General features: G+C 45.6%; 1 long non-coding RNA gene across 1 annotated transcript; it reads right to left on the reverse strand.

Moving 5' to 3' along the window:
• Nucleotides 1-4,037: 4,037 nt before the first annotated feature.
• LOC144766741 (uncharacterized) lies at nt 4,038-23,900 on the reverse strand. Its single transcript, XR_013597907.1, has 3 exons — nt 23,717-23,900; nt 20,250-20,303; nt 4,038-4,088 (listed from the first exon to the last, which is right to left on the reverse strand). It is a non-coding gene; the product is annotated as an uncharacterized LOC144766741 (long non-coding RNA).
• Nucleotides 23,901-24,826: the final 926 nt, after the last annotated feature.

Here is a 24,826-nt window from a genome sequence, read left to right on the forward strand (position 1 = left end):
TAAATTTGATGGACTATTGTTCACAAGCATGGTTGCCACCCTGAGAGATGGAGTGGTATCCATCAAGCAATACATCAATCCCTCGATCCACTTGCTCCTTTACTGTGAATGTCACAGTTGTGAAGTGATTAGCAGAGATCCTACCAGAATGTGATGATGTTAATATTCTGCTGCACTATATTATGGTCAGAATACCACCTAACACAATATCATGAATATTACTATATCTTGTCAGTGAAGATTTAGTACTCGGAACTTCAAAGATATGTAGCTCGACGAAGTATATGCTGCGATATATTTGTGGGCCAATAATTTTGCACTTGATATTTGCTCATTCAACTGATTATATTCACACTGATATGACTCGGTTTGCTGCCTAAGGAGCGCATTCACATTTATTTCAATTTATTTATATACAAGCTTGAGGGTTTTCATGCTATGACGTGGTTCTTTAAGGATACATTTCTGCCTCTCTCTTCTTCATTCTCTACACATCTGTGTCACATGCACTATAATACTTTTTGCCTCTTTACTGGTAACCATTATACACTGGCATTCTGCCCACTGATCTCCCTTTCCCCGTTTACTTCAGAAATGGTATGCAGTATATTTGTTCACCTTTTGAGATGGAATGAGCCAGTAAGACTGAAATCTGACACTCTCAGATCACTGGTGCTAAGATTGACTCCCTACAAAAAATGAAAGAGAATCATTTACATTTCATTTCATTTGATTAAGTCTTTATTGCGATTATTCATCATCAAAGACAATGACATCCAAGATTGATACCAATGTTCCTTCACTTAAAATACACCATAAAATTCATAAACATTAAATCTTTATACTATACCACATCATCGTAAGTTAATAAATAAATATATATACATGTTAAGACAATTTCTTAAAAAAGGATTAAATATATAGGCCAGCATCAAGACTTAATTCTACATCAATTCTTTTACAAGGGGCGGATCTTCATCCAAGCCGTAGCTGGGTATTAGCATACCGACTCAAACCCCTTCTGAATGGGACCCATCTTTAGTCTTTATACCCATATTTGGTCTTTATACAACTACTGTGCCCCCCCTTCATTTTTATTGCGTATGGCCCATGCCCAGCTCAAGAACTTTGATACACCAATTACCACGAGGGTGGAGGTGTCGGATTTTAAAATTCTCCTTGCAACCATCGCAGATCTTGTATTCATGGGCAAGCATACTGGTTTAAGCCAGATTCTCCTAGGCTGGTGGTAAGCAGGGAATACAAATAAGAAGTGGTCTAAATTCTCACTATGATCTTGGCAAAAAGCACACTTGTCACTACTAGCAGGGTTCCATTTTCTTGTAAACCATCGTAGAGGTAGCGTGCCTATTCTGAACTGATGGTATAGCTTTCGATCATGAGGTTTGGTAATAAGATCCCAATAATCCTCCAAGGCAGGTTCATCCTTAATATCGAGGAAGTCCCTCGACAATGACTGGCTTATATGGGAGGAGAATATCTAAATTTTAACCATCTCCCAATATGCTGCTCTATAGATCTTTTTCAGTCGAAATTCCGCAGCCTCCGGATGTTCCCATAGACTACTCATCCCCATTTCGGTCAACAGGGACCTAATTGCAGTCAACCATGGGATCTTATATGATCGGCTCAACCCCCTCACTTCCAAAAAAACCCTTGACATACAAGGAGAGTTCCGGAGTGGTCCAGAGACGCCTCCAAAATGCCAACGGTCTATAACATGCTACGTCTTGAAGAGCGTAACAGCCCAGATAAAGTAGCAGTGGTAATAAGGGGGACAATTGCGGTAGGCCTACTATAGTTCTCATGAACTTATTTTGGGCTAAAGAAAGTGGAGATAAATTACAGAAACCCCAAATTTCTGCGCCATATAAAATGGCTGGACTAATTTTGGTTGAATATATCTTTAAAGTGGGGGCACTAGGTTTGGTTTGGGACAACCTATGCTCCTTAATCAGGGCACCGGCCAGCTGGGCATGTATTAGCGCCAGCATTTCGACTTGGGGCTTCCAGCTTACTTTATCGTTGAATGTAACACCCAAGTAGGTAAAGACGTCTGTCTGCTTTAATAAAGCACCATCCATACAACACTTGCTTTGACTGGCTTTGTCCTATGGAGCACCATAAACTTTGTCTTCCCTATATTGACCACAAGCTCATGTTTGCGGCAAAACACCTCAAAACGAGAGTGCCAGCAGCAGCTCCTGTCTTGTTTTGGATATGAGCAAGGTGTCGTCCGCGAACATGAGCAGTGGTACTTTCATGCCAGTTAACATTGGTGCGTCGGTTGGGTGATTTGCAAAGTACTGGACCACCCCGTTATTACATAAAGAAAACAAGATGGGAGCCAGCACACACCCCTGTCGAACCCCTTTACTAACCATGTACCTTTCTGTGGTCTCACCTGGTTTGCCCCAACGAACCTGCGCGTAGGTGAATTCATGAAATTTGACTAAGATAGCAACCAAACATTGGGGCATCCCCATTTTCAATAATGCCTGCCACAATTTTGCCCGGGGAACGAGATCAAATACGGATTTTAAATCCACATATGCCGCAAAGAGCATACCCCCATCTGAGACCACCTCCTTCCAATAAATTAGTACAAATCTGAAGGACTGATCAAGAGTACCTGTGTGTGACCGAAACCCTGCCTGTTAAGGGGTTAGAATATTGGTTTTGGCCATCCACCCCTGTATCCGCCCAAGCACTAGTCTGGCTACAATCTTTTGAATAGCGTCAATAAGACTGATAGGTCTGTAGTTAGCTGGTGAAGAGCGATCCCCCTTCTTATAAATCGGTAACATCTCTGCACCAGACTAGGATTTCGGAAGCGGGGCTCCACATACTATAGCATTTGCTAAGAGCGTTATGTATGGGACCCATAGATCTTGGTCTTGTTGAAACAAGTCTGCAGGAATGCAGTCAGGCCTCGGGGCCCCACCACTCGGAACTATTTTTAACACAGACTCTACCTCTCGGCATGTAAAGTTCAGTGGTTTGCTCAATAACATAGGCTGGATGAGCTCCTCACTACTATGTACTGCCTTGAACTGTGCTTCAAAATGAGTCACCCATTGTTCTGGTTCAACATGATTGCTCGGGATCTGTGACTGTGGGCAGCAAGTCCTTCCATCTTTCTTCATCCCATTCTCTCTTTGATGTCTCCGTACAGCCTTATAATTTGCTCTAGACTGATGTTACCCTGTGACCTTCATTTAATAGCTTCCACAAGGGCTTTGTAAACCTTCCTACAGGTGTTATTATACCTTGAACTTGGCTACAGGGGTCTGATCTTTTTATGAGAGCTTTCTTTAATGAAAAACTTTTTCAGTCCCTTGAAAAGGTCGTCGTGAACACCCGGCAGGGTGGCGTTTAATGCCTCCTGGGATTTACAATCTGAGAGTTTCGACAAAGAACCCAAAATCATGACCCTAATCTGCACAACATCACTATCATTGTTAGCAATCCTTGCCCACCGAACCCTTCTTAAATCGTTAGTAGCAACAACCGTTTCTGTAGTTAATTCACCTTCGTTCTGTATTGAACTACAAAAACTTCTGTTATTAATTTTTAGGACCAGGGGGTTGTGATCACTTTCCGGCCTACTCTGAACCTCCACGTCTAAAACTGAGTGCCGGAATTCCACGTTAACGAGAATGTAGTCTATGCGGCTACTGGTTCTTCCATTGTCAAAGGTCTTAGCGCCCTGCCTGTCGGACTGCGTCCTCCCATTGGCTGCTCTCAGTCCCCTTTCCGAGCAAAGCCCCTTCAATTGAAGGGCGGCCTCAGACCATTTCCTTATGGGTTGAATCATTTACTCAAAGAGCAAAGTGTTTCATACGTTCTTTTTGCATCATTTATTGTATTAGTGTAAACAAGCCACTTGAACTTACCAGTTTCAGTGAAAAGATAGGCCTCGTACTTGAGTCTGGTAGAACAGCAAAGGCTGCAAGGAAGCCAGAGAACTCCAGGTGTAAGAGGCCTGGTGTTAAAGAAACAACTGGCACTTTTGTGGCTGAGACACGCATCATCACTGGTCGAGATTCTGGGTAATGAAGGGTCATCTGTAGGTATTAAAAACAAATGGATGTGATACTGGTATAGCCAGAAAATATGGTTTTTATAGGTCGTCTTTAGACAGAGGTAAAATACTGGGATGCAAATTAGCCATGTGGGACTAAGGGGCATATGTAATATTCGCAAACGCTGTGATTCCCCCAAAAACTGCATTTTCGAGGAAAAAAATCGCACACAGCGATGTATGAGACATTTTCGCATCGCATTGGTAAGGATTTGCTAATTTTGCGATTCTCAATTTTGCGTAAGCATTTAAGGATTCGCAAATTGCGATTCCTTAAATGCTATGTAACAAGCACCCGAATTGTGCGATTTCTCCTTAAGAAATCGCAAATTACCACCAACTTCAAGTTGGTGGTAATTTGCGATTTCTTTGAAAAATGCACTTTTTGGCATTTTTCAAAGTGCCATGGGGCGCACATACATGCCTTTGAGGCATGTATGTGCACCATATGCACACACACACATGCTTATTTCAGGGGTGCTTCAGGGTGTCCTTATGACACCCTTGCACCTTAGAAATTATTATCAATTTGCGATTCTCAAATTGCGAATCGCAAATTGAGAATGACTTCCCATTCATTCCTATGGGTCTCCTGGCCCATTGAAATTAATGGGAAGGTATTCCTTAATTGCGATTTTGCAATTTGCTAATCGCAATTAAGGAATACCAAGAAATCGCAAAATATTTGCGAATTTTAAAATACATCCCGTTTTGCAATTCTCAAATAGCGATTCTCAAAAAAATCGATATTTGAGAATCGCAATAACGGATTTTGATACATATGCCCCTGCGACAACTAAATAATTTCTTGTCGTAGTTGATGGCCACACTGGATATGTGTGGAGGTGGAAGCCAAGGAGAAGCTCACTAATCAGTAATTAACAATGTGGGAAGCTAAGTTAGCTGGCCATGCCTAACTTTATAAGTAAATCCGCCAAACATACAAATGGCAAAATATGCATATCTATACCACTGATGGTAGAAATATTAAAAAGAAAATATTGTCAACAGCATGGTTAATATGTTACTTTTCCAGAGACACATCTTGCAAAAGTAATAAACTCAGGAGGCAAGCGTAAAACAAACAAGATAGGTTATAGAATGTGGTAAACAAGTCAGTAGCTGAAATGTACACCCACATCTAGTGCACACCCACATCAGTGAAGTAAAGTGAAGACGATGTCAGTGTTCATTTGCAACTTATTTGTACTCTAGCATTTTATTAAGCAGTTGAACTCAGCTTATATAATGAGTGGCCTTTGAAAGTGTAGTCTGACGTGTAGTCTGACCACTGCGCCTGTGACAAGGCCTGGTCGCCCCCTCCTGCTCCTGCTGACGCCGCTTCAGCCTGCTCCTGCCTGCCTGACTGCCTGCCGCCTCCCGAGCGACCCAGCCGCCGCTGAGCCGCCCGCCTGCACAAGACTTTCCCACCTCTGCCACCCTGCGGCCCCGCCCCCGCCACCCCATTCGCCGCCCCGCTCCCGCCACCCAGCTGACCCGCCCTCCTGGCTCCTTACTTAAGGGGACCGCGGACACCACTGGAGAGCGGCCACTGCGCCTGTGACAAGGCCTGGTCGCCCCCTCCTGCTCCTGCTGACGCCGCTTCAGCCTGCTCCTGCCTGCCTGACTGCCTGCCGCCTCCCGAGCGACCCAGCCGCCACTGAGCCGCCCGCCTGCACAAGACTTTCCCGCCGCGGCCTCCCTGCGGCCCCGCCCCCCGCCAGCCCATTCGCCGCCCCGCTCCCGCCACCCAGCTGACCCGCCCTTCCGGCTCCTAACTTAAGGGGACCGCGGACACCACTGGAGAGTGACCACTGCGCCTGTGACAAGGCCTGGTCGCCCCCTCCTGCTCCTGCTGATGCCGCTTCAGCCTGATCCTGCCTGCCTGACTGCCTGCCGTCTCCCGAGGCGACCCAGCCGCCGCTGAGCCGCCCGCCTGCACAAGACTTTCCCGCCGCTGCCTCCCTGCGGCCCCGCCCCCCGCCAGCCCATTCGCCCGTCCCGCTCCCGCCACCCAGCTGACCCGCCCTCCCGGCTCCTTACTTAATGGGACCGCGGACACCACTGGAGAGCGACCACTGCGCCTGTGACAAGGCCTGGTCGCCCCCTCCTGCTCCTGCTGACGCCGCTTCAGCCTGCTCCTGCCTGCCTGACTGCCTGCCGCCTCCCGAGCGACCCAGCCATCGCTGAGCCGCCCGCCTGCACAAGACTTTCCCGCCACTGCCTCCCTGCGGCCCCGCCCCCCGCCAGCCCATTCGCCGCCCCGCTCCCGCCACCCAGCTGACCCGCCCTCCCGGCTCCTTACTTATGAAGCCCACGCCCACGGGCAGCGTTGACGCGCAGCGGGCGCGCCGATTGTGCGCCGAAGGCGCGCCAAAGGCAAGCCCGTCTGCGCCCGTCCGTGCCTGGACCGCGCCCAGTGCCAGGACCCCTGGCCCCCGCCGATGCAAGACGACCCAACGGACCTACGACGCCGCCGCCCTCAATGCACTCAATGCCGGCCCGAACCCCGCTTGCTGCCGGGCCACCCCGAAACGCACCCACGGACCCTTCACCTGCAAAACCTGCAAGTTCACCTGCCTCCGAACCGGGACCTCACCCGCCAAGCCAAGCACCAGCAGCAACCACCTCAAATGCATCCTGTTCAACACCCGCTCCGTCCACAGACACGCCGTGGAACTCTGGAACCTCCTCGACAAAACATCACCAGACATCGCCTTCCTCACGGAAACCTGGATGAACGCCTCCTCAGCCCCCGACATCGCCATCGCCATCCCGGACGGGTACAAGATCATCAGGAGGTACCGCGTCAACCAGACCGGAGGAGGCATCGCCATCGTCCACAAGAACACCATCCGCATCACGACCGACTCCAATGACACCTTCGCCGCCGCCGAGCACCTCCACTTTCAGATACACACCGACCCAAAGACGACCCTCAGAGGCACCCTCGTCTACAGACCCCCGGGACCCCGCACACAATTCAGCGAAGACATCACGGACTTCATCAGCCCGCACGCCCTCCCCTCCGCCGACTACATCCTCCTAGGGGACCTCAACTTCCACCTGGAGAACAACAAGGACCGCAACACCGCCGCCCTGCTGGACAACCTCGCCAACCTCGGACTCAAGCAACTGGTCAACACCCCCACCCACTACGCCGGCCACACGCTTGATCCCGTCTTCTCATCCAGCAAGCACATCACCTTCAGCCACTCCACCGGACTCCACTGGACTGACCACAGCTGCGTCCACTTCAGCTTCAGAAGAACCACGACCCACCACCACCCGCAACAGGTTAATCACAGAAGCTGGAGCAAGATCACCGCCGACCAGCTCACCACCTCCCTCAGCCAGAACCCACCCGCCAGCACAACGGACCCCAACGAAGCAGCCCGCAACTTCACGCAGTCACTGACCGCCTGCGCCGACGACCTCGCACCACTGAAGAACCCTCCCAGAAGACCCAGAAGCAAGAAGGCCTCCTGGTTCACCGACAAACTCAAGGACTCCAAGAAGAAATGCTGCACCCTCGAGAAAGCCTGGCTCTGGGACCAGACCACAGACAACATGACCGCCCTCAAACACGCCGCCCGCAAGCACCACCAGCTTATCCGCACCACCAAAAAGAAATCACTGAAGGAACGACTGGACAACAACGCCCACGACAGCAAGGAACTCTTCAGCATCGTCAAGGAGTTCCCCATCCCCAGAACCGGCAACAACGACATCACTCCTTCACAAGATCTCTGCGACTCCCTCGCCTCGTTCTTCCACCGCAAGATCGCCGACATCCACAATCGGCGCGCCATCCACGCACCCAACCATCGAACCAACGCCCCCCACCGCCACCCTCCGCACCTGGACCACGGTGACCACCGAAGACACAGCCTGCACGATGAACACCATCCACTCCGGATCTCCAACCGACCCCTGCCCCCACCACGTCTTCAACAAGGCCGACTCCACCATCGCACCCCAACTCCGGAACATCATCAACACCTCCTTCAACACCGCCACCTTCCCGGAGAGCTGGAAGCACGCCGAGCTCAGCGCCCTACTGAAGAAACCAACAGCGGACCCCACCGACCTCAAGAACTTCCGCCCCATCTCGCTCCGCCCTTTTCCTGCTAAAGTCATCGAGAAGATTGTCAACAGACAGCTTGCCGCCTTCCTCGAGATGAACGGATCCCTCGACCCCTCGCAGTCTGGTTTCAGAGCCAACCACAGCACCGAGACCGCCCTCATCGCAGCCACCGACGACATCCGAGCCCTGCTCGACAACAGGGAAACAGAGGCACTCATCCTCCTGGACCTCTCTGCAGCGTTCAACACTGTCTGCCACCGCACCCTAGTTCAACGCCTCAGCAACATCGGCATCCAAGAGAAGGCACTGGAGTGGATCATCTCGTTCATCGCCGGAAGAACACAGAGAGTCCGCCTCCCCCATTTCGATCCGAGGCCACCGAAGTCATCTGTGGCGTACTGCAAGGATCATCACTCAGCCCCACCCTCTTCAACGTCTACATGAGACCTCTTGCAGCCATCGCACGCCAACACAACCTCAACATCATCTCCTACGCCGACGACACCCAGCTGATCCTCTCCCTCACCAGAGACCCCGACATCGCCAGAACCAGCCTACACGAAGGGATGATAGACGTCGCCGAGTAGATGAAGAACAGCCGCCTGAAACTGAACTCAGACAAGACGGAAGTCCTCATCCTGGGACCATCGCCCTCTGCCTGGGATGACTCCTGGTGGCCCCCCGCCCTGGGCACCACTCCCAAGCCAACAGACCACGCACGCAACCTGGGCTTCATCCTGGACTCCTCCCTCTCGATGACCAGACAAGTCAACGCCGTCTCCTCATCATGCTTTCACACCCTACGCATGCTCCGCAAGATCTTCCGATGGATCCCGACCGAAACCAGGAAGACGGTCACCCAGGCACTCGTCACCAGCCGACTGGACTACGGAAAAACCCTCTACGCCGGCACCACAGCCAAGCTACAGAAAAGACTTCAACGCATCCAGAACGCCTCTGCCCGACTCATCCTGGACATCCCCCGACGCAGCCACATCTCCGGCCACCTGAGGGACCTGCACTGGCTCCCCGTCAACAAGAGGATCACGTTCAGGCTCCTCACCCACGCACACAAGTCTCTCCACGACCTGGGCCCCAAGTACCTCAACGACCGCCTGACCTTCTACACGCCCACCCGCCAGCTACGATCCACTAGCCTCGCCCTCGCCGCCGTACCACGCATCCGAAGAGCCACCGGCGGAGTAAGATCCTTCTCCTACCTGGCGGCCAAGACATGGAACTCCCTCCCCATCCACCTTCGGCTGACCCAGGACCATCTCGCCTTCAGGAAACAACTCAAGACCTGGCTGTTCGAGCAGTAGCTGACCCCTTCCCCCAAGCGCCTTGAGACCCTTCCGGATGAGTAGTGCGCTATACAATTGCCATGATTGATTGATTGATTGATTGACGTCGGTGCCACTCCAAGTTTCACCAAGAAGAATGGCAGTCGAGTAATATCACAGGTGAGCATACAGGTAAGAGCTAAAGGCGGCAGAATTCTGGGCTAAACCTATTCTTTGAATCCTGTGATACGCACTGTGTAATGTTTAATGACTTCTTTTGGAACCTACAGTTTACACTGTTAATATATACATAGATGGTAAGATATTTATAAAGTATTGTGCTTGCAGACAATCTGGTGGGGGTTTAAATCTTTAGTGGAACCACGATAATTATGTAGTAATGTAAGTAAACTCGCCTCACACTCCCTTCGGAGAGGTGTGCCTTGACTGTTTATTCACATCTACCTGGAGATGCTTGATTGCAAGTGTCCCAGCGGGAAGGTGCTGCTAATCACACACTAAAAAATGTGAATACTGGTGTTCAGAATTTATCAGGTGCAATTAATTATACCTATTTTGTGCTTGTGGGTAATTATGATCCCTGCCCAAACTTGGGTTTGCGCAGAGGTCGGAAAACTCTGACCCTCTCCTAACCATGGCCTAAGTGAGGGCAACCCTCCAATGTAGACCTTGCCTTAGATAGACCCAGACAAAATGTGTGTTATTTAAATATAATCTTACACGAATCCCAATTATTGAATTCCTCACACTTTGCATCATTTTTATTAACTTTTGCTTATTTTAACCTTTGTGATTTTTTGTCTGTGGGAGACTGATCGGAGCAGAAATTGTCTCATAGAAACTGCAAAATTGATAGCGACAGTAGATTTTGGGTAAGCATTATTACCCTCATTAACTACGGAAAATACAGTGAGTAGGGGGCTTATTTACTAGCCCCTTGCGCCGGCGGTGCGTCACTGTCCCCCATATTAAAAGTGCCGCACCGGCGGCGCAAGGAGCTTGTAAATAAGAACCTAGGGGGCAGATTTACAAGGTACTGACGCATCTGCATAGATCCGTCAGATTATTTGCGTCACCTCCAAATGTCCTTGCGCCACCATGGATGCGCTGTATTTACAATACAGTGCACGTGGCGCAAGGAATTACAGATGCGTCAGAAATTCTGACGCATTTGTTGGAGGAAAAGTGACACATTTTTGGAGTTTGTCACAAAAGTGACGCAACTTAAGCAATGCCCCAGAAAACATCGGTAGGTCCCATGTAAAATGCCCTGCATCAATCTTTACACCTGGTCTGAGCAGGTGTAGGGATTTTGACGCAGTGAAGGGGTAGAGTGACGAAGCAAAATCTTGTAAATTTCACTGCGCAAGTTCTACGTGCCTTTTTGCATGGGAACACCCACCCTGCATACATTATCCCTGGCGCATTTATAATGTAACGCAGTGCTTTACAACGTGACGCAAATCCCTAGATGCGTCACGTTGTAATCGAGCCGCAACTTTTACGCCGCTGCTGCATCACAAAACAGTGACGCAACAGTGATGCAAAAGTGCCGCAGAGGCTTGTAAATCTGTCCCTAGGTACTTTGCATGACTTTTGTACATATGAGCACGCCATCTGTACAATTTTCACATATACGTGCTCCCAAGCATTTTTCAAAAGTTATGCTGATTTTCCTGGAGCAGTAGTTAATATACCTTTTGGCACGATGACCCCTACATGTTTATGCCCGGGACATCTTTTCAAAGGATGGCTGGAATGAGACAGATATATGGGTATTATCAGCAAGTATGTGGCCGAAATCTGGGAAATGGAACCCTCTACTAGCCATTAGGACATTTTGGAACTTATATTTTGGAAACATTTGAAAACAGCTGTTTCTGACAAGTGGTTTCCCACCTATGGATCTTGAAAGCAACACTGCATACAGCCTAATTGAAGAAGGACTTGAACATGTCTCAACGTGTTACTTTCTTAGAAAAGTAAAAACCAACGGTAGCCATTTTGTTAAAGGGAGATGGACCGGGTATATCAAATAGCCTAAAAGAGCCAAAGGAGAATGCACTTAAATGACATAACCCAGCTTACTAAAGGTCAAGGTATTTTTTCACTGCATCTACAAATCTGTAATTTAGAGGCTAATCTGCTTACAATAAAAATGATTACGAGCTTATTGAAATAATTAGATGGTCCCTCGGATGTGTAGCCATGGGTGACTCCTGAAAAATATGGACTCTAGGGGGCATATTACCGCCGATTAGCGATATTTATCGCTAACTAGGCTTAGCAACGAATTTCTTATCGCTAAGCATCGCCGGAAATTATCGCTGAGATAACGTGCTATTAGCAACGTTTATCTCCAAAGCGATACATTTTCCGGCGATAGCGTGAATATCAATGAGAATACAGCGATATTCACGCATTAGTGACAAAATGCTCTTAGCCATGCTATCCACCCCCATTGGATAACATGACTAAGAACTAGTCAGAGCAGGCGTTAGTTTTTGGCGATAGCAGGAATATTTCCATCGCTACGCCTGCCTTGCTATTAGGCGATAGCGACGTTAGGGACTGCTTTCAGTCGCTAACAGGTTGGGTACGCCCACTTTGCATGTCATTAGCGATAAATATCGCTGACATGCAAAGCGGGACCCAAACCGCTCACTATCGCCTAAAGCTGTCGCTAACTGCTGTTTGCGACAGCTTGCTAATAGAGTGATAGAATTATTGCCGCTTAGCGGCCGAAAACGGCAGCTAAAGTGGCGATAATTGCCTATCGCCCTGCTTGGTAATATGCCCCTAGATGTGCTATGTTTTGTCTTTTAGGCAATCAGTGCCGCATATTTGTTGTTGACTGAAAGATAGTAAATCTGGATCTGGGAGAGCCTTGGTGGATGATTATCACTACTTAATTGCTGGCCATTCATAATAGGGACCGAATATTTTCAATTGAAATCGTTATTATTACATATCTGTACTGAAAGCAAGTCTTTCATAAATGCAGTAGCTGCACCATGTTTATGAATGAACATGATCAGCATAGCCAATAATAATGTGAAGCACATCCCACAAATGGAAAAGAAAAGTGAATAAAAAAAATTCACTTCAAAAATTGATGAGCATATCAATGCTAGAGCCAGGGACTTATCTTTTTGGAAGTATCAGGGTGTAGCTTCCATATCACCATTTGAATGTTAGACACATTTTTAGACTTGACAGCCGTAGGTGGTTTCCTCTTAACTCTTTGCCTGCCTCTTTCCATTTTCTGACCTCGTTTTTGCTGGCTTTAGAACTCTGTGTACTTTATCACTGCTGACCAGTAATAAAGTGCTTGTGATCTCTCCCCTAAACATGGTAATATTGGCTTAATCCCAATTGGCATAATTAATTTACTTATAAGTCCCTAGTAAAGTGCACTACATGTGCCTAGGGCCTGTAAATTAAATTCTACTAGTGGGCATGCAGCACTCATTGTGCTACCCACTTAAGTAGCCCTCTAACCATGGGTAAAGCCTGCAATTGCAAAGCCGGTGTGTACAATTTTACACTGAGAGTTTGACCTGGCAAGATAAACCTCTTACAGGTGTAAACCTTCCCTTTTTATATAAAGAAGTCACCACTAAGGTAATGGTAGGGTGCAATGTATTTAAAAGAAGGGACATGTACTTTTGATATTCAAATGTCTTGGTAGTGAAAAGCACTTAATGTTCACTAATGCAAGGCCTATCTCTTCCTTAGAATAACACTGGGATCACCTCATTACCAGCCTGATTCATGTACGGGCCGTTTTGCGTGGCCCTAATAGCGAATCATAGCGACTCGCTATTGAGGACACGCAAAACGGTATTCATGTAGGAATTGCTAAATAAATAGCGATTCCTACATGTTCTCTATTTGCGAGTAGAAATTTCCTACTCGCAAAAAAAGGAATAACTCCCCATTCATTCCTATGGGCCAAAAGGCCCATAGGAATGAATGGGGAGTATCCCTTATTTGCGAGTAGCAATTTACTACTCGCAAATAAGATAGCGATTTTAAGGGTGCCAGGGGTGTCCAAAGGACACCCTGTAGCACCCCTAAAATGCACATTTGAACAGGTGTTGCGCACACACATGTCCAAAGGACATGTGTGTGTGCAACATGCAACTTAGAAAAATGCTTTTAAAAGCATTTTTCTAAGTTTTTGCTATTTACCGAGAGGTCTGACCTCTCAGTAAATAGCGGCCCAAATTTGCAAAATCGCAATTTTTGAAAGTGTCATGAATAGCATTTAAGGAATCTCTAATAGAGATTCCTTAAATGCTAATCCTCGCATATTAGCTAATTCTTCATTAGCGATTTTTGCATTTGGGATTGTGAATCCCAAATGCCAAAATTGCACTCGCAAAAGGCAAGATTCTGAGAATCTTGCCCTTTGCGAGTGCAATTTAGCTTCATGAATCAGGCTGCATATCCTTTAAGTGTGATTCCCAGTTGTGAAGAGATAGATTTTTCAAGTTGGGTGTCAATGAACTCACGAGTTGACATCACAATTTATGGTGAAGTTGTATTTTAAGTTACAGTTTAGCAAATGTCACTTTTAGAAAATTGGCATTTACTTACTTTAGGCATTTGGTACCTGCTGCCGGTCTTTGATTATTTTCGGCTGGGTGACAGCTAGGCTGTCTAGACAGCCACACACAAAGGAAGCTTAGGGTTGTCTTGATGGGCCACCTTGGGTGATGGGAGGAGGGAGCTGGGCACAGCCTCACACTTACAACTGAAGATGCTGACCTGTCCGCAGACAAAGAGGTAAATACTCCCCTGAAGTGAGTCTGGATTCATTGCAGGAAGGGCATATCTTTGAAGTCTCACCCACTTCAAAAGCACAACTGAGTACAAGTACTGGACCCCTGACACCATGACTTCTGTACACCACTGGACCTGTGGAGACTCTGCCAGGAATAAGAACTGCACTCCTGTGCTGCTAAAGGGCTTACATTCTGCTGGGCTGCTGTTTTACTGGGCTCTTGATTTCTGAGCTGCCCTACTGCCTGTTATTCTCCTGTCTGGGAGAAAAGGAGTAGACCTGCATCACTTGAACCCAGAGTGCCTCGAAGGGCTTGCTGGCTTGCCTCCTGTTCTAAGTCTCAGGGACATCAAATACTTCAACTCATCCTGCTACAGCCCCTGGACTTTGCATGCTGCAAGTCGTACCCTTCTAAGTGGTACCAGCTCATTTGTGGGCCCTTTAAGGTTGTATAAAGAGTTGCTTCGTCCAGAACCCATGTATCCTCATTTGAACCAGTGCATCTTTGCCTTTGCATGAGTCGAAACCAGCACATCCTCGTTGTTGCTTGAGCAAACCAGGTGCATGGCCTCCGGAACCAGTGCATCGCCTTCGGAACCAACTCATCCCCTACTGCGGAAGCAGCAGCTGAGCACCGCATTTGGAACCAGTGCCTCACACTCAGAACTAACAAATCGCCACAGATGCAGGGAGAAAATCGACGCGTCTCATCCACTGCTTGACTCAACACCGAAATATTGCTTATGCTGCACCTCACGTCTTTGTCTGCGACAACACTTCCCAGATCAATGTAGTTTCATTAAGCTGACCCAAGTGGGTTCCTCAATCCGACCCGCACCCCTTCACGGTCGGCATGAACTTTGCCCTTGTCCAGCGTGAGCAGATATCCCATTAAAGCACTTATGGCTTCTAAAGCGATTTTAAATTCATTCTTTAAAATCTCATATCTGGACCTGTACTTGTTTTTCTAACCTGAGGTGGAGTCTTTTTGTGGTGTTACTTCTTGAAGTATTGGACAAGCACTTATGATGCTTTGGACCATTTCAAGATAGTCATCAATGTGTGGGCATGTGCATGCATTCAGTTTGTGAAAATAAACCAAAAGGCACTCAAAGATGGCTGTCACATATGCATGCTGCACCACACTAGACATATTTTAACAGTATCTTTTTAAAACATTACAAAATGCATTCAGCATAGTGGCTGTGGATTCACACATCTAAAGTGGCCATATTTTCATGCATTTTGCATTGTTTTAGAGCCTTTTACATGAGTGCCACAGAGGATATACTGGCAATCGTGGTAGCTATGCAACCAAAAAGAAAGCAGTGGCCAAGCTAAGAGCTTTTGTTGCTGAGACCTCTTGGCTTACAAATACTTATTTATCACTTTTCATTGTACATTATAGAGGATGCATGTGCCCTTAATTTATCTGGTGTCTGCTCTCTAGTACTCCTCAATTATCTCTCACTTCTGGTTTTCTACTCCATCATGGTTGTGCATCACCTTTGTCATTTCAGACTCATACCTTTTAACTCCCTTTCTTCTGCATTCTGACTCGGCAGAAACTCTGAGGCCTTTAGTTCTGAGTGGTCTGATAATACATAGAATTGTTTTCTAAAATGAGTCTTTTTGTGGTGTTACTGCTTGAAGTGTGGCACAAACACTTTACACATTGCCTTTTAAATTAAGCCTGACTAGGACTGTGGTTCCTGCATGGGCAGGGTGCATACTCCTGACAACCTGAAACCGAATTTCTAACACTAATGAAAAACATACAACAATGTAAAATTCGGTAGTCTTCAAATAGGATGATGTGAATATTCAAAATATTTTGCATCCAAAATGACCTGTTTATTTCCTCTTCTGAGTATTTTCAAAGACCAATGAGAAGTAACTTCTGACTGAATGAATGTCATCTGATTCATCATCATAGTCACTGTTGTTCAAACTGAAGACATAGTCATGCCATGCATAGTGATTAACATCATATTCCATAATAAAACATTACAATTTCTATATATTTTCTTTTTTACCTCTCCTCTGGAAGGCGGAAGGCCAACTATTCTTTATATATCCTATGTTCTTATATTGCCTCTTCCCCAACAAAATAATTTTAAATAGGTGTATTTATCTTTCAAAAGTTTCCCTACTCCTGTTCATATCACTTTCCGCTTTATAATTCTGTTTTGGATTCTAATCTTCTATTTAGGTGCTGGCTACAGACAGGCAGACCTATTGTTGCCAATACAATACAGAAAGTGTGCTTTGGGTCAGCTCCTTGGCCATGGCTGGATGGCTTTATCGTCTATCTCACTTCTCTGTGCCAGATTCTGAAGCTTTTTCCCTAGTCTTGTGTTTGTGCAGCCCAGGGACTTGTAGATCTTACGGTGTTTCCATTGGTTCAATATTGCTTCTACTGCTGATGTCTGCACTTACATTGCAAAGCATGTGAGGGACAATTTTGTCTTTCTTCTCCCCCTTCCCCAATATTTCCACCACATGCCTTTCCTTTTTAACCCCCTCCAATTATCCATCCCCTACCCTGCATCCAAATCTCTCCCCAGTCAAATGTCGAATTTTTGGCCGACTGCAGCATTATCATCAGACAAGCACTCAAGATGTTTTTGGACCATTTCGAGATAGTCATCAATGTTTGTGCATGTGCATGCATTTAATTTGTGAAAATACACCAAAAGGCACTCAAAGATGGCTGCCACATATGCACACTGTACCACAGTAGACATCTTTGAACAGTATTTTTTAAAACATTACAAAATGCATTCAGCATAGTTGCTGTGGATACACACATCTAAAGTGGCCATATTTTCATGCATTTTGCATTGTTTTAGAGCCTTTTACTTGAGTGCCTCAGAGGAGACACAGGCATTCGTGGTAACTATGCACCAAAAAAAGCATTGGCCAAGCTAAGAGCTTTTGTTGCTGAGACTTCTTGGCTTACAAATGCGTATTCAATACTTCTCATTATACATTATAGAGGATGCACTTGCCCTTAATGTATCTGGTGTCTTCTCTCTAGTACTCCTCAATTGTCTCTCCTTTCTGGTTTTCTACTCCATCATGGTTGTGCATCACCTTTGTCATTTCAGACTCATACCTTTTAACTCCCTTTCTTCTGCATCGTGATTCGGCAGAAACTCTGAGGCCTTTAGTTCTGAGTGGTCTGATGATGCATAGATTACATTGGATTCAAATAATTTTTTTAACCTTATCCCAGTCGTCTAAGTGCTGTAGTAATACAGCACATCCACAAGTATCCTGTGCCCTTTTGGCCAGGTAAAATGCAGTGAAATCTGCATTGGAAAAACTGGTCAGAAAATGGGCAGAAATTTCACACATTAGCCCTTATTTCAAGCACAAAAACTTGCAATCAAGCAGTAATCCAATGACAAAAGCACGGTTTTGCACATATTTTAAGGACTGCATAATAAAACAAACTCATAAAGAATGAGTACTGGGAGGATTTGGGTGTATTGAATGTCTGTGCGACCTTACCATGTAATACACTCCCAAACATTGTCAGGCTGTGTCCAGTCAGGCTCATTTGAAAAACCTTCATCTCAACCCTGGGTAGCTGTGGCTTTGAGTAGCAAGGCATAGACAAAGGAACTAGTGTAAAGCACTTAGAGGAACCAAACAACAAAATATGAAAGTCACACGACATGAAAGAAATTTGACACCAAGTTATAAAAAATAGATTATATTTTTAGTAATTTTTCGAGACCAAGCTGAGCAAAATAATCCAAAGGCTTCTGGAGATATAGGGCCTCATTTATGAGAAGTGAAGCATTACTGCGTGAAAATAGCGATGCGTCACTTCTCAGTGCGCACTCCTTGCGACATACCTGATGCGTCATATTTAATGTATGATGCATCATGTGGCAAGGAGATACAGATACGTCAGTATTTCTGACGTATATGTAAGCGCAAAAGTGACGCAACTCCAGCAATGCATCCTTTCACATGGGGCAAGCTCCATGTGAAAGGGCCTGCGTAAGTCTTACGCCTGCTGTGAGGCGGGCGCAAGATTTTGTCGCAATGGCATCCTAGAAGTGAGGCAGTGAAATCTCATAGATTTCCCTGCGTCACTTCTACGAGGCTTTTTGCGGGGGAACGCCCCCCTGCATATATTATACCTGACGCAGGTATAATGTAGCTCAGGGGTTTACAAAGTGACGCATCTGCTTAGATGCGTCACTTTGTAAATAGTGCACAACAGGAGACATTTTTTACGCCGCCAATGCGTCACAAAAAAGTGACGCATCAGAAGCGCAAAACTGATGCAAGGCCTCATAAATGAGGCCCATAGATTTTTAAATTAAATGTAAATCTCAGTTCTTTTAGTTACAACTGCAAACGAGCATTGGAAACTGTAAAGATTGGAGAGTTTTGAAAAGTTTGAAAGAGTTGTGTTTAGCTGCTCCGGCTTGAAAAAATATGGCAGGGAGAAGGTCGGCGGTGGGGAGGGGGGTCACTAAGGACTATTCTGACTGCTCCCTGGCCACCTAAGTGTTCTCCAGTCATCTTCAGAAATTTACAGCATGACTGCCATAGACTTCAATTGAGTGATCCTGATGCAGGAGATGGAGCATGCTCAAGGATGGTCTGGCTGCTGTGCGGTCAACAGGGATTTCCTTGTGGCTACTCCTCAGTCCAAGGGTCAAGTGGGGCAGCTTTGGTCACAGGAGGCCACCTGCTGCTGGAATACCAGTCTTCAGTAACAGCGGGTCTAACGATATACTTTGGCGGAGGCTAGAATCCCTCTTGCCCACCGAAGACAGCTTCACATTTGAAGCCCACCTTATGGGCCGACACCCTAAGTGGCTTCATGCAAGTGGATGTGATACCTCCCTCTGTAGCAGGATACCATTATTCCTAAGCCTGGTAGTTGTTCACACTGCTCCCAAGGAGGGCAAAAAGCTGTCTGGTTGCAAGCAATCGCGTGAGGCTAATGAAAAAACTGGGCTACAGAGTGGCAACTTTCTAAAATTTGCTTTTCTGCAAAAGGGACATTAAATACGACTTTGCCATGATTAATTTGATACCTTGAGGTACCCATTTTTGTAGTCTGATTTAGAAGTTAGCCAAGCTGAGTGATTGGGCCAAAGGGTTAGCCAAAGGGGCAACTAACTTTTCCACAGCAAAAACAACAATATGAAAGTTTTGCTGCTAGGTCATATAAAAAGTATATCCTCTATTTCACAATACACAACTCCCAGTCTCAGGGCTCTATAGGCCTTCCTCATGAGACTTACATATATTGTTAAGGGAAGGGTAGTCTTTGCCATTGGCTTAAATGGCAATATCGAACTAGCAGTTTAAAACTGCTCTTCCAGGCTGCAGTGGCAAGCTGGAAGCCATTTCGTAGTTTGTCCCACACAGGGAGGCTCAAAGGGTGCTGCTGCCCAAGAGGGGGTGGAGGAGGTGGGGGGGGGGGGTGACACTCTGTCTTGCATGCCCCTTGTACCCTTGCTTCCATATACTAGCAACATATAAGTAAGTCAGTTTGTGCAAATTAAGGGCAGCCAATTCAACAGAAACCATGTAATGGTTTTAAAAATGGTACTGGGGTGTGGTGGTTAGCAGGCCTCAATGCACTCTCAGAGTCGCAAAACAAGCTGCAGCATTCCAAAATCTTGGGGGGTCATCATGCTAAAGTTATATTTCCCTGCAAGCACCTTAAACCCATTTCTTGTCTGGCATTTGTCTCATTTCAGTTTTCACCCACGTGAATTTTGTGAAGGCGTTGTCATTGTAGTGTTACTGTGCACATTAATGACTTATCTAATGTTCATTAAATGTAGTATTCACAGGCATCAATGAGCTGAAATGGCTTTAGGTGAATAGCAAAAATGCATTTTTATTTGGAACAGAGCAAAGCCATAAAACAAGACGGAGAATGAACAACCACACTTATGAAGTAGAGAATGCATTTTCACTTACCTCCGGGATTTCTTCCATATAGTCGGATGTTTTCAGCCACAGAGCTGTGGGGAACTAGATTAAATATGAAGAGAGTACAATGATTATATGCTACAGAAAATCTGACATAGAGTTTGAGTACAGAGATTATCCTTCTAATGGGAGTTATGGATATATGTAGGCTTCAAATATCAACTTTCTGTTCCTTTTTGAACAAATACTTGGTTGCCTATCTGTGGCAGATGGCTTTACACATGAGCTTTAGTAGATTGTTTGGAGTTTCAACCTCTTTGAACCCAGTGTCATTTTATGGATTTTGAGGGCCCCAGACAGGATATATTATTGCATGGTCCAAATTTGAATTTTATTGACCATTTCCTGCTACTTCAAGCCTACATGATGCCAAAGATCCTACTATTTTATGTTAATTTTTAACAGAGTCCTTTAAAAACTTCTGAAATATGTTGTATCGGAGACCCCAAAGATCCATACGATGGCGCTGCATAGAGAGACAGAAATGAAAGTAGAGGTAGGAAATGAGGAGGAGAGGTTTAGAAAGATAAATTGCATAGACATGGATCAAATAGAGAGAAAGTTCACTCTCTGAGAGGCCCCCAAGGAATGTGGAGCCCTAGGCAATTGCCCATGCCTTAAAACATCTGTTTGAATCTCAAATTGTGATTACGAGTTGGACGGTAGTGGCTGGGTACATACTCTGCACCCGAAAATACCAGTACTGTGCAGTAACACCCAGGCAGGATACTGTGAATTTATCAGCTAATACCATGAATAATCATGCAGACCCAGTTTTTCTGGGTCAAATGATGGTTCCCGCTCCCATTAAAATCTGGCACAATGGTATCTCTCAGGTGATCTGACTAATTAGAAGAGGCTAAAGCCACATGCCTATAAGGATTACTCGGTGATTCAGGAAATTAAGTGTGCTAAGTGGCACCTAGGCCTAAGTGGTCACCCTACCATAATTGCTCATTAATATGGTTCTAATTTACAAGTTTGAAGTGCTCGAAGATCTCCATCATCTGACATTTTAATAGTCATGAAAACTTGGGCAAGACTCAGTACAATGGTGGGAGCTGCATGGAGTCACTTATCTCTCCAGTATTTGGGGGAAATGTATTTGCTCATTGTGATTTGTAATCATTACTGACTGAGAGCAATAATACTAAATATCTGAAGCTGGTTTTAGTCAGCTGAAGGATAAGGAAGTTTATTGTCTTATAGCAATCCATTCTCTTGATTTTTCAGAGACACAAAGGTCAGTTTTCTTGATCCCTGACACTAAGACTTAGTCAATGAGCCAACTTGAATAAAAAAAAAACTGTTGTACTGCTACTAGTCCACAGACCACTGAGCAACATGTGTTATAGGTAATGATCAATCACATAAGATGTGACAGGGTCAATCATTTGAACCTCAAATCCTCTTTCAATAACATATAACCCACTCAAAAACACTAGAAAAAAAAAGATACTTTTTAAAATATTTAATATATTTAATTAAAAATGAAATACTTAGTCTAGGGCACATAATAGAGATTGTAACGACAATGACGAGCATTGCTGCAGCGGTTGCCATAAGCGTAAATAGTAGACACCACTGTGACATTATTAACTTTATTAACTTTATCAATCTATAGGAATCCTACCCTCATTCTGCTAGTGCTCAGTGCTAATCTAACTCTAACCAAAAATAAAAAATAAACTATTTCAAGTTTCAAAGGTGGCACACACTTGCATACCTGTCAGAACAATAAAGGTCTATGTTCAATAGAATAGCTAAGTCGGCAATTCTAGTCTCACGAGGCCAGCTGCACTGATAAGTCATTCAGCGCTGGCTAAGTGTCTCCTGTCCCAGTGTCCCAGCGCGGAGATACCCCATCTAGGGTGATTCAGGCACTTTACAAATGACATAAATAAATAAAATAAATAAATAATAAACCTATATAAGGAACAGGAGATTGGATTCTGAACGGCCTGTTCTTTGTCACCTGGCGTGAAGAAGACTACTCCCTGCCCCTCACTTTCGGTGCTAGACTTTTATAACATAATCCCATTGCTGTTAACATCTCTTAACAGAAACAGTTAACAGAAAGTAGCCAAATACCCTTTCAATATAGTTTCTTCCAACACACTCTGTTCTTTTGAATACCAATAAAAAGAGACATACAGCTACCAACTCTCTAGACACTTTTAGAAATCAATAACAAACTAATGTGAAATAAAGCAGTAACTAGTTTATATTAAATATTGCAAACATATTCATGTATGCTTGATTATCACTTTGGAGAGGATAATAATATGAGCTAAATGTTTGTCATATGAATCACACGTATTCAGCATTCTGATTAGTTGACTTGCCCAATGTAGCTCAAGCAGGGAAATTCCCAGAGCACAGCAGAAACACATAATATTCATAACAGCAGTGAAGGCCAAATGTAGCACATCTTTCCCTTATGTTGTTCATTAGGGGTTTCTACTGAGTGAAGGTTCACACACCACAGTATTCAAGCATTGTCGCTTCCTTTTACAGCACCTCAGTCTTCGAGTGGGACACTCAGAGTGACAAGAGAAAACAATAAAAACTCAGTCAACCAGACATTTGCAATGTGCATACTTAGAGTATGGGCAGGATGAGATCTCCTAGACAGGAGGCAGGCATACAAACAGATATCCATGCTCTCTATAGGAGAGAGGGACCTCCGTAGTCTTCACATACAGAGAGACCCAGAGTCACACTTTGCAGTATGTTTATCCAGTGCAGATTCAATTGGGGCCCTGTGCTGTAAACCAGAAGCAAAGAAAAGTCACACATGGTCCTTTATCATTCACAATGGGTGACATATATGGTTCATGAGAGACAATATGGAAAAAAAGCCTATGGAAATCAAAAATATGAGGGTACCAGCCTGATCAAGAGGCTGTTGACCAAGACCCATTCCTTCCAGATGGTCACCTGTCATGAAACAGTATCCATTGTGGGGGGGGGGGGGTTGGAAAATGAAGTCTTGCCTCCTTCTTGTCCTGTGTGCCTACCACAGGAGTTATTAATGGTGGGCCAATCCCTTGCAAGGCATAGTTCATCAAACCTACAGCACTCTTAAAGATGCTAGAATGGCCCGGTTGCCAGGATCAAAAACTGTGTAGACAGACTAATGCAGTCACCTTCAATATCAGCTCCTAAACCTGATTGAGGGGATAAAAGAAAAATGTCATTCCCATCCCGAAATTGGTCTTATGCTCTCCTTCGTGACTGATGATAAGACACTATATTCGGCCCTGCTTCCAGCCGTGTCTCCCACACAGTTTACACAACACATATGCACACACAGACGTCTTCCAATGTTGTTCCTATCAACGTCCTCAACATCTCACCCAATGAAAGTGCAGCTCATAGCTCTACCACCTATTGGCATTAAAGTTATCCATACCCTGACTGTGCATACTAGATGAGCTTTTACAGATACTCACCAAGTATTTTGTAGACTGGCAGATTAATTCATGAGTGTTTGAAGCCTCTCTTCAGGTAGGGTATGTTGAAGCATGCATCACTTTTGGTAGCTGGTGGGATATCAGTATAGGTCCCAGGATATGTGCTGGATTGGGATGGAGTATAGGCTAAGGCTTTCCATGCAGAGTGGTCTGTTTGGGGAGTAGTCTTTACTTGTGGATTGGGAAATATCACTATGGACATAGAGCAGAAGAAAGTCTGGCCTCTCTCCAAAGGCCAAGTCAAATAAAAAGAATTTGAGGGCAAGGCTCTGTGAGTGTGTGGCCTGATCTCACTGCCAGGCTAATTAAAAAATAAGGGCAGGGCCCTGCAGTTGCCCTCAACCACCTCTGCCAGCAGAGCATAACTATTAATACAAAGATTGCAAAGCATGCTCAGTGGGACCTGCCCTTTGCCCGCGCTGCCAGAGTAAAACCTGTGATATTTAGGCTTTCCTGGATCCTGGCCACTCAGCTAGTGCGAATGCCCAAAAGTTCATAAAAGCTTAACTCGATTAAAAACAGTGGTACTGCCTGCTTGCTGTTAGATTCACTATGACCCCTATTATTGACATGGGTTACACCATACCAGAAGAAAAAGAAAAGTTTATTGTTTCAGTTAATTAAAACCATATCAATACATTGTATAAAATCTTGTGCTACAGATGAAACTCTTAGGGGCAGATTTACAAGCCCCCTGCGCCTCTCTTACGCCGCCATTGAGTCACTTTTGTGACGCAGCGGCGGCGCAAAAGAAGCTCCATGGTGCGGGGTATTTACAATGTGACGCATCTCCCAGATGCGTCACGTTGTAAAGCCCTGTGCAAGAAGGAGGCGTTCCATCGCAGGGGGGGGGGGGCGTTCCGGCGCAGGAACGCCTCTCAAAAGTGGCTGAGTAAAAACTACAAGATTTCACTCAGTCACTTTTGGACCCATGCTGCGTCAAAGCCCAGCGCCTGCTTGAAGCAGGCTTAAGGATTGATGCAGCATTGTGGAGATAGGGCCCCCCAGAGCATTGCTGGAGCTGCGTTGTGCTTGCGACGCAACTCCAGCAATGCGCCGCTTTTACGGTACAGATGCGTGACACATCTT

Source organism: Lissotriton helveticus, chromosome 7, assembly GCF_964261635.1.
Source record: "Lissotriton helveticus chromosome 7, aLisHel1.1, whole genome shotgun sequence".
Classification (NCBI taxonomy): Eukaryota; Metazoa; Chordata; class Amphibia; order Caudata; family Salamandridae; genus Lissotriton; species Lissotriton helveticus.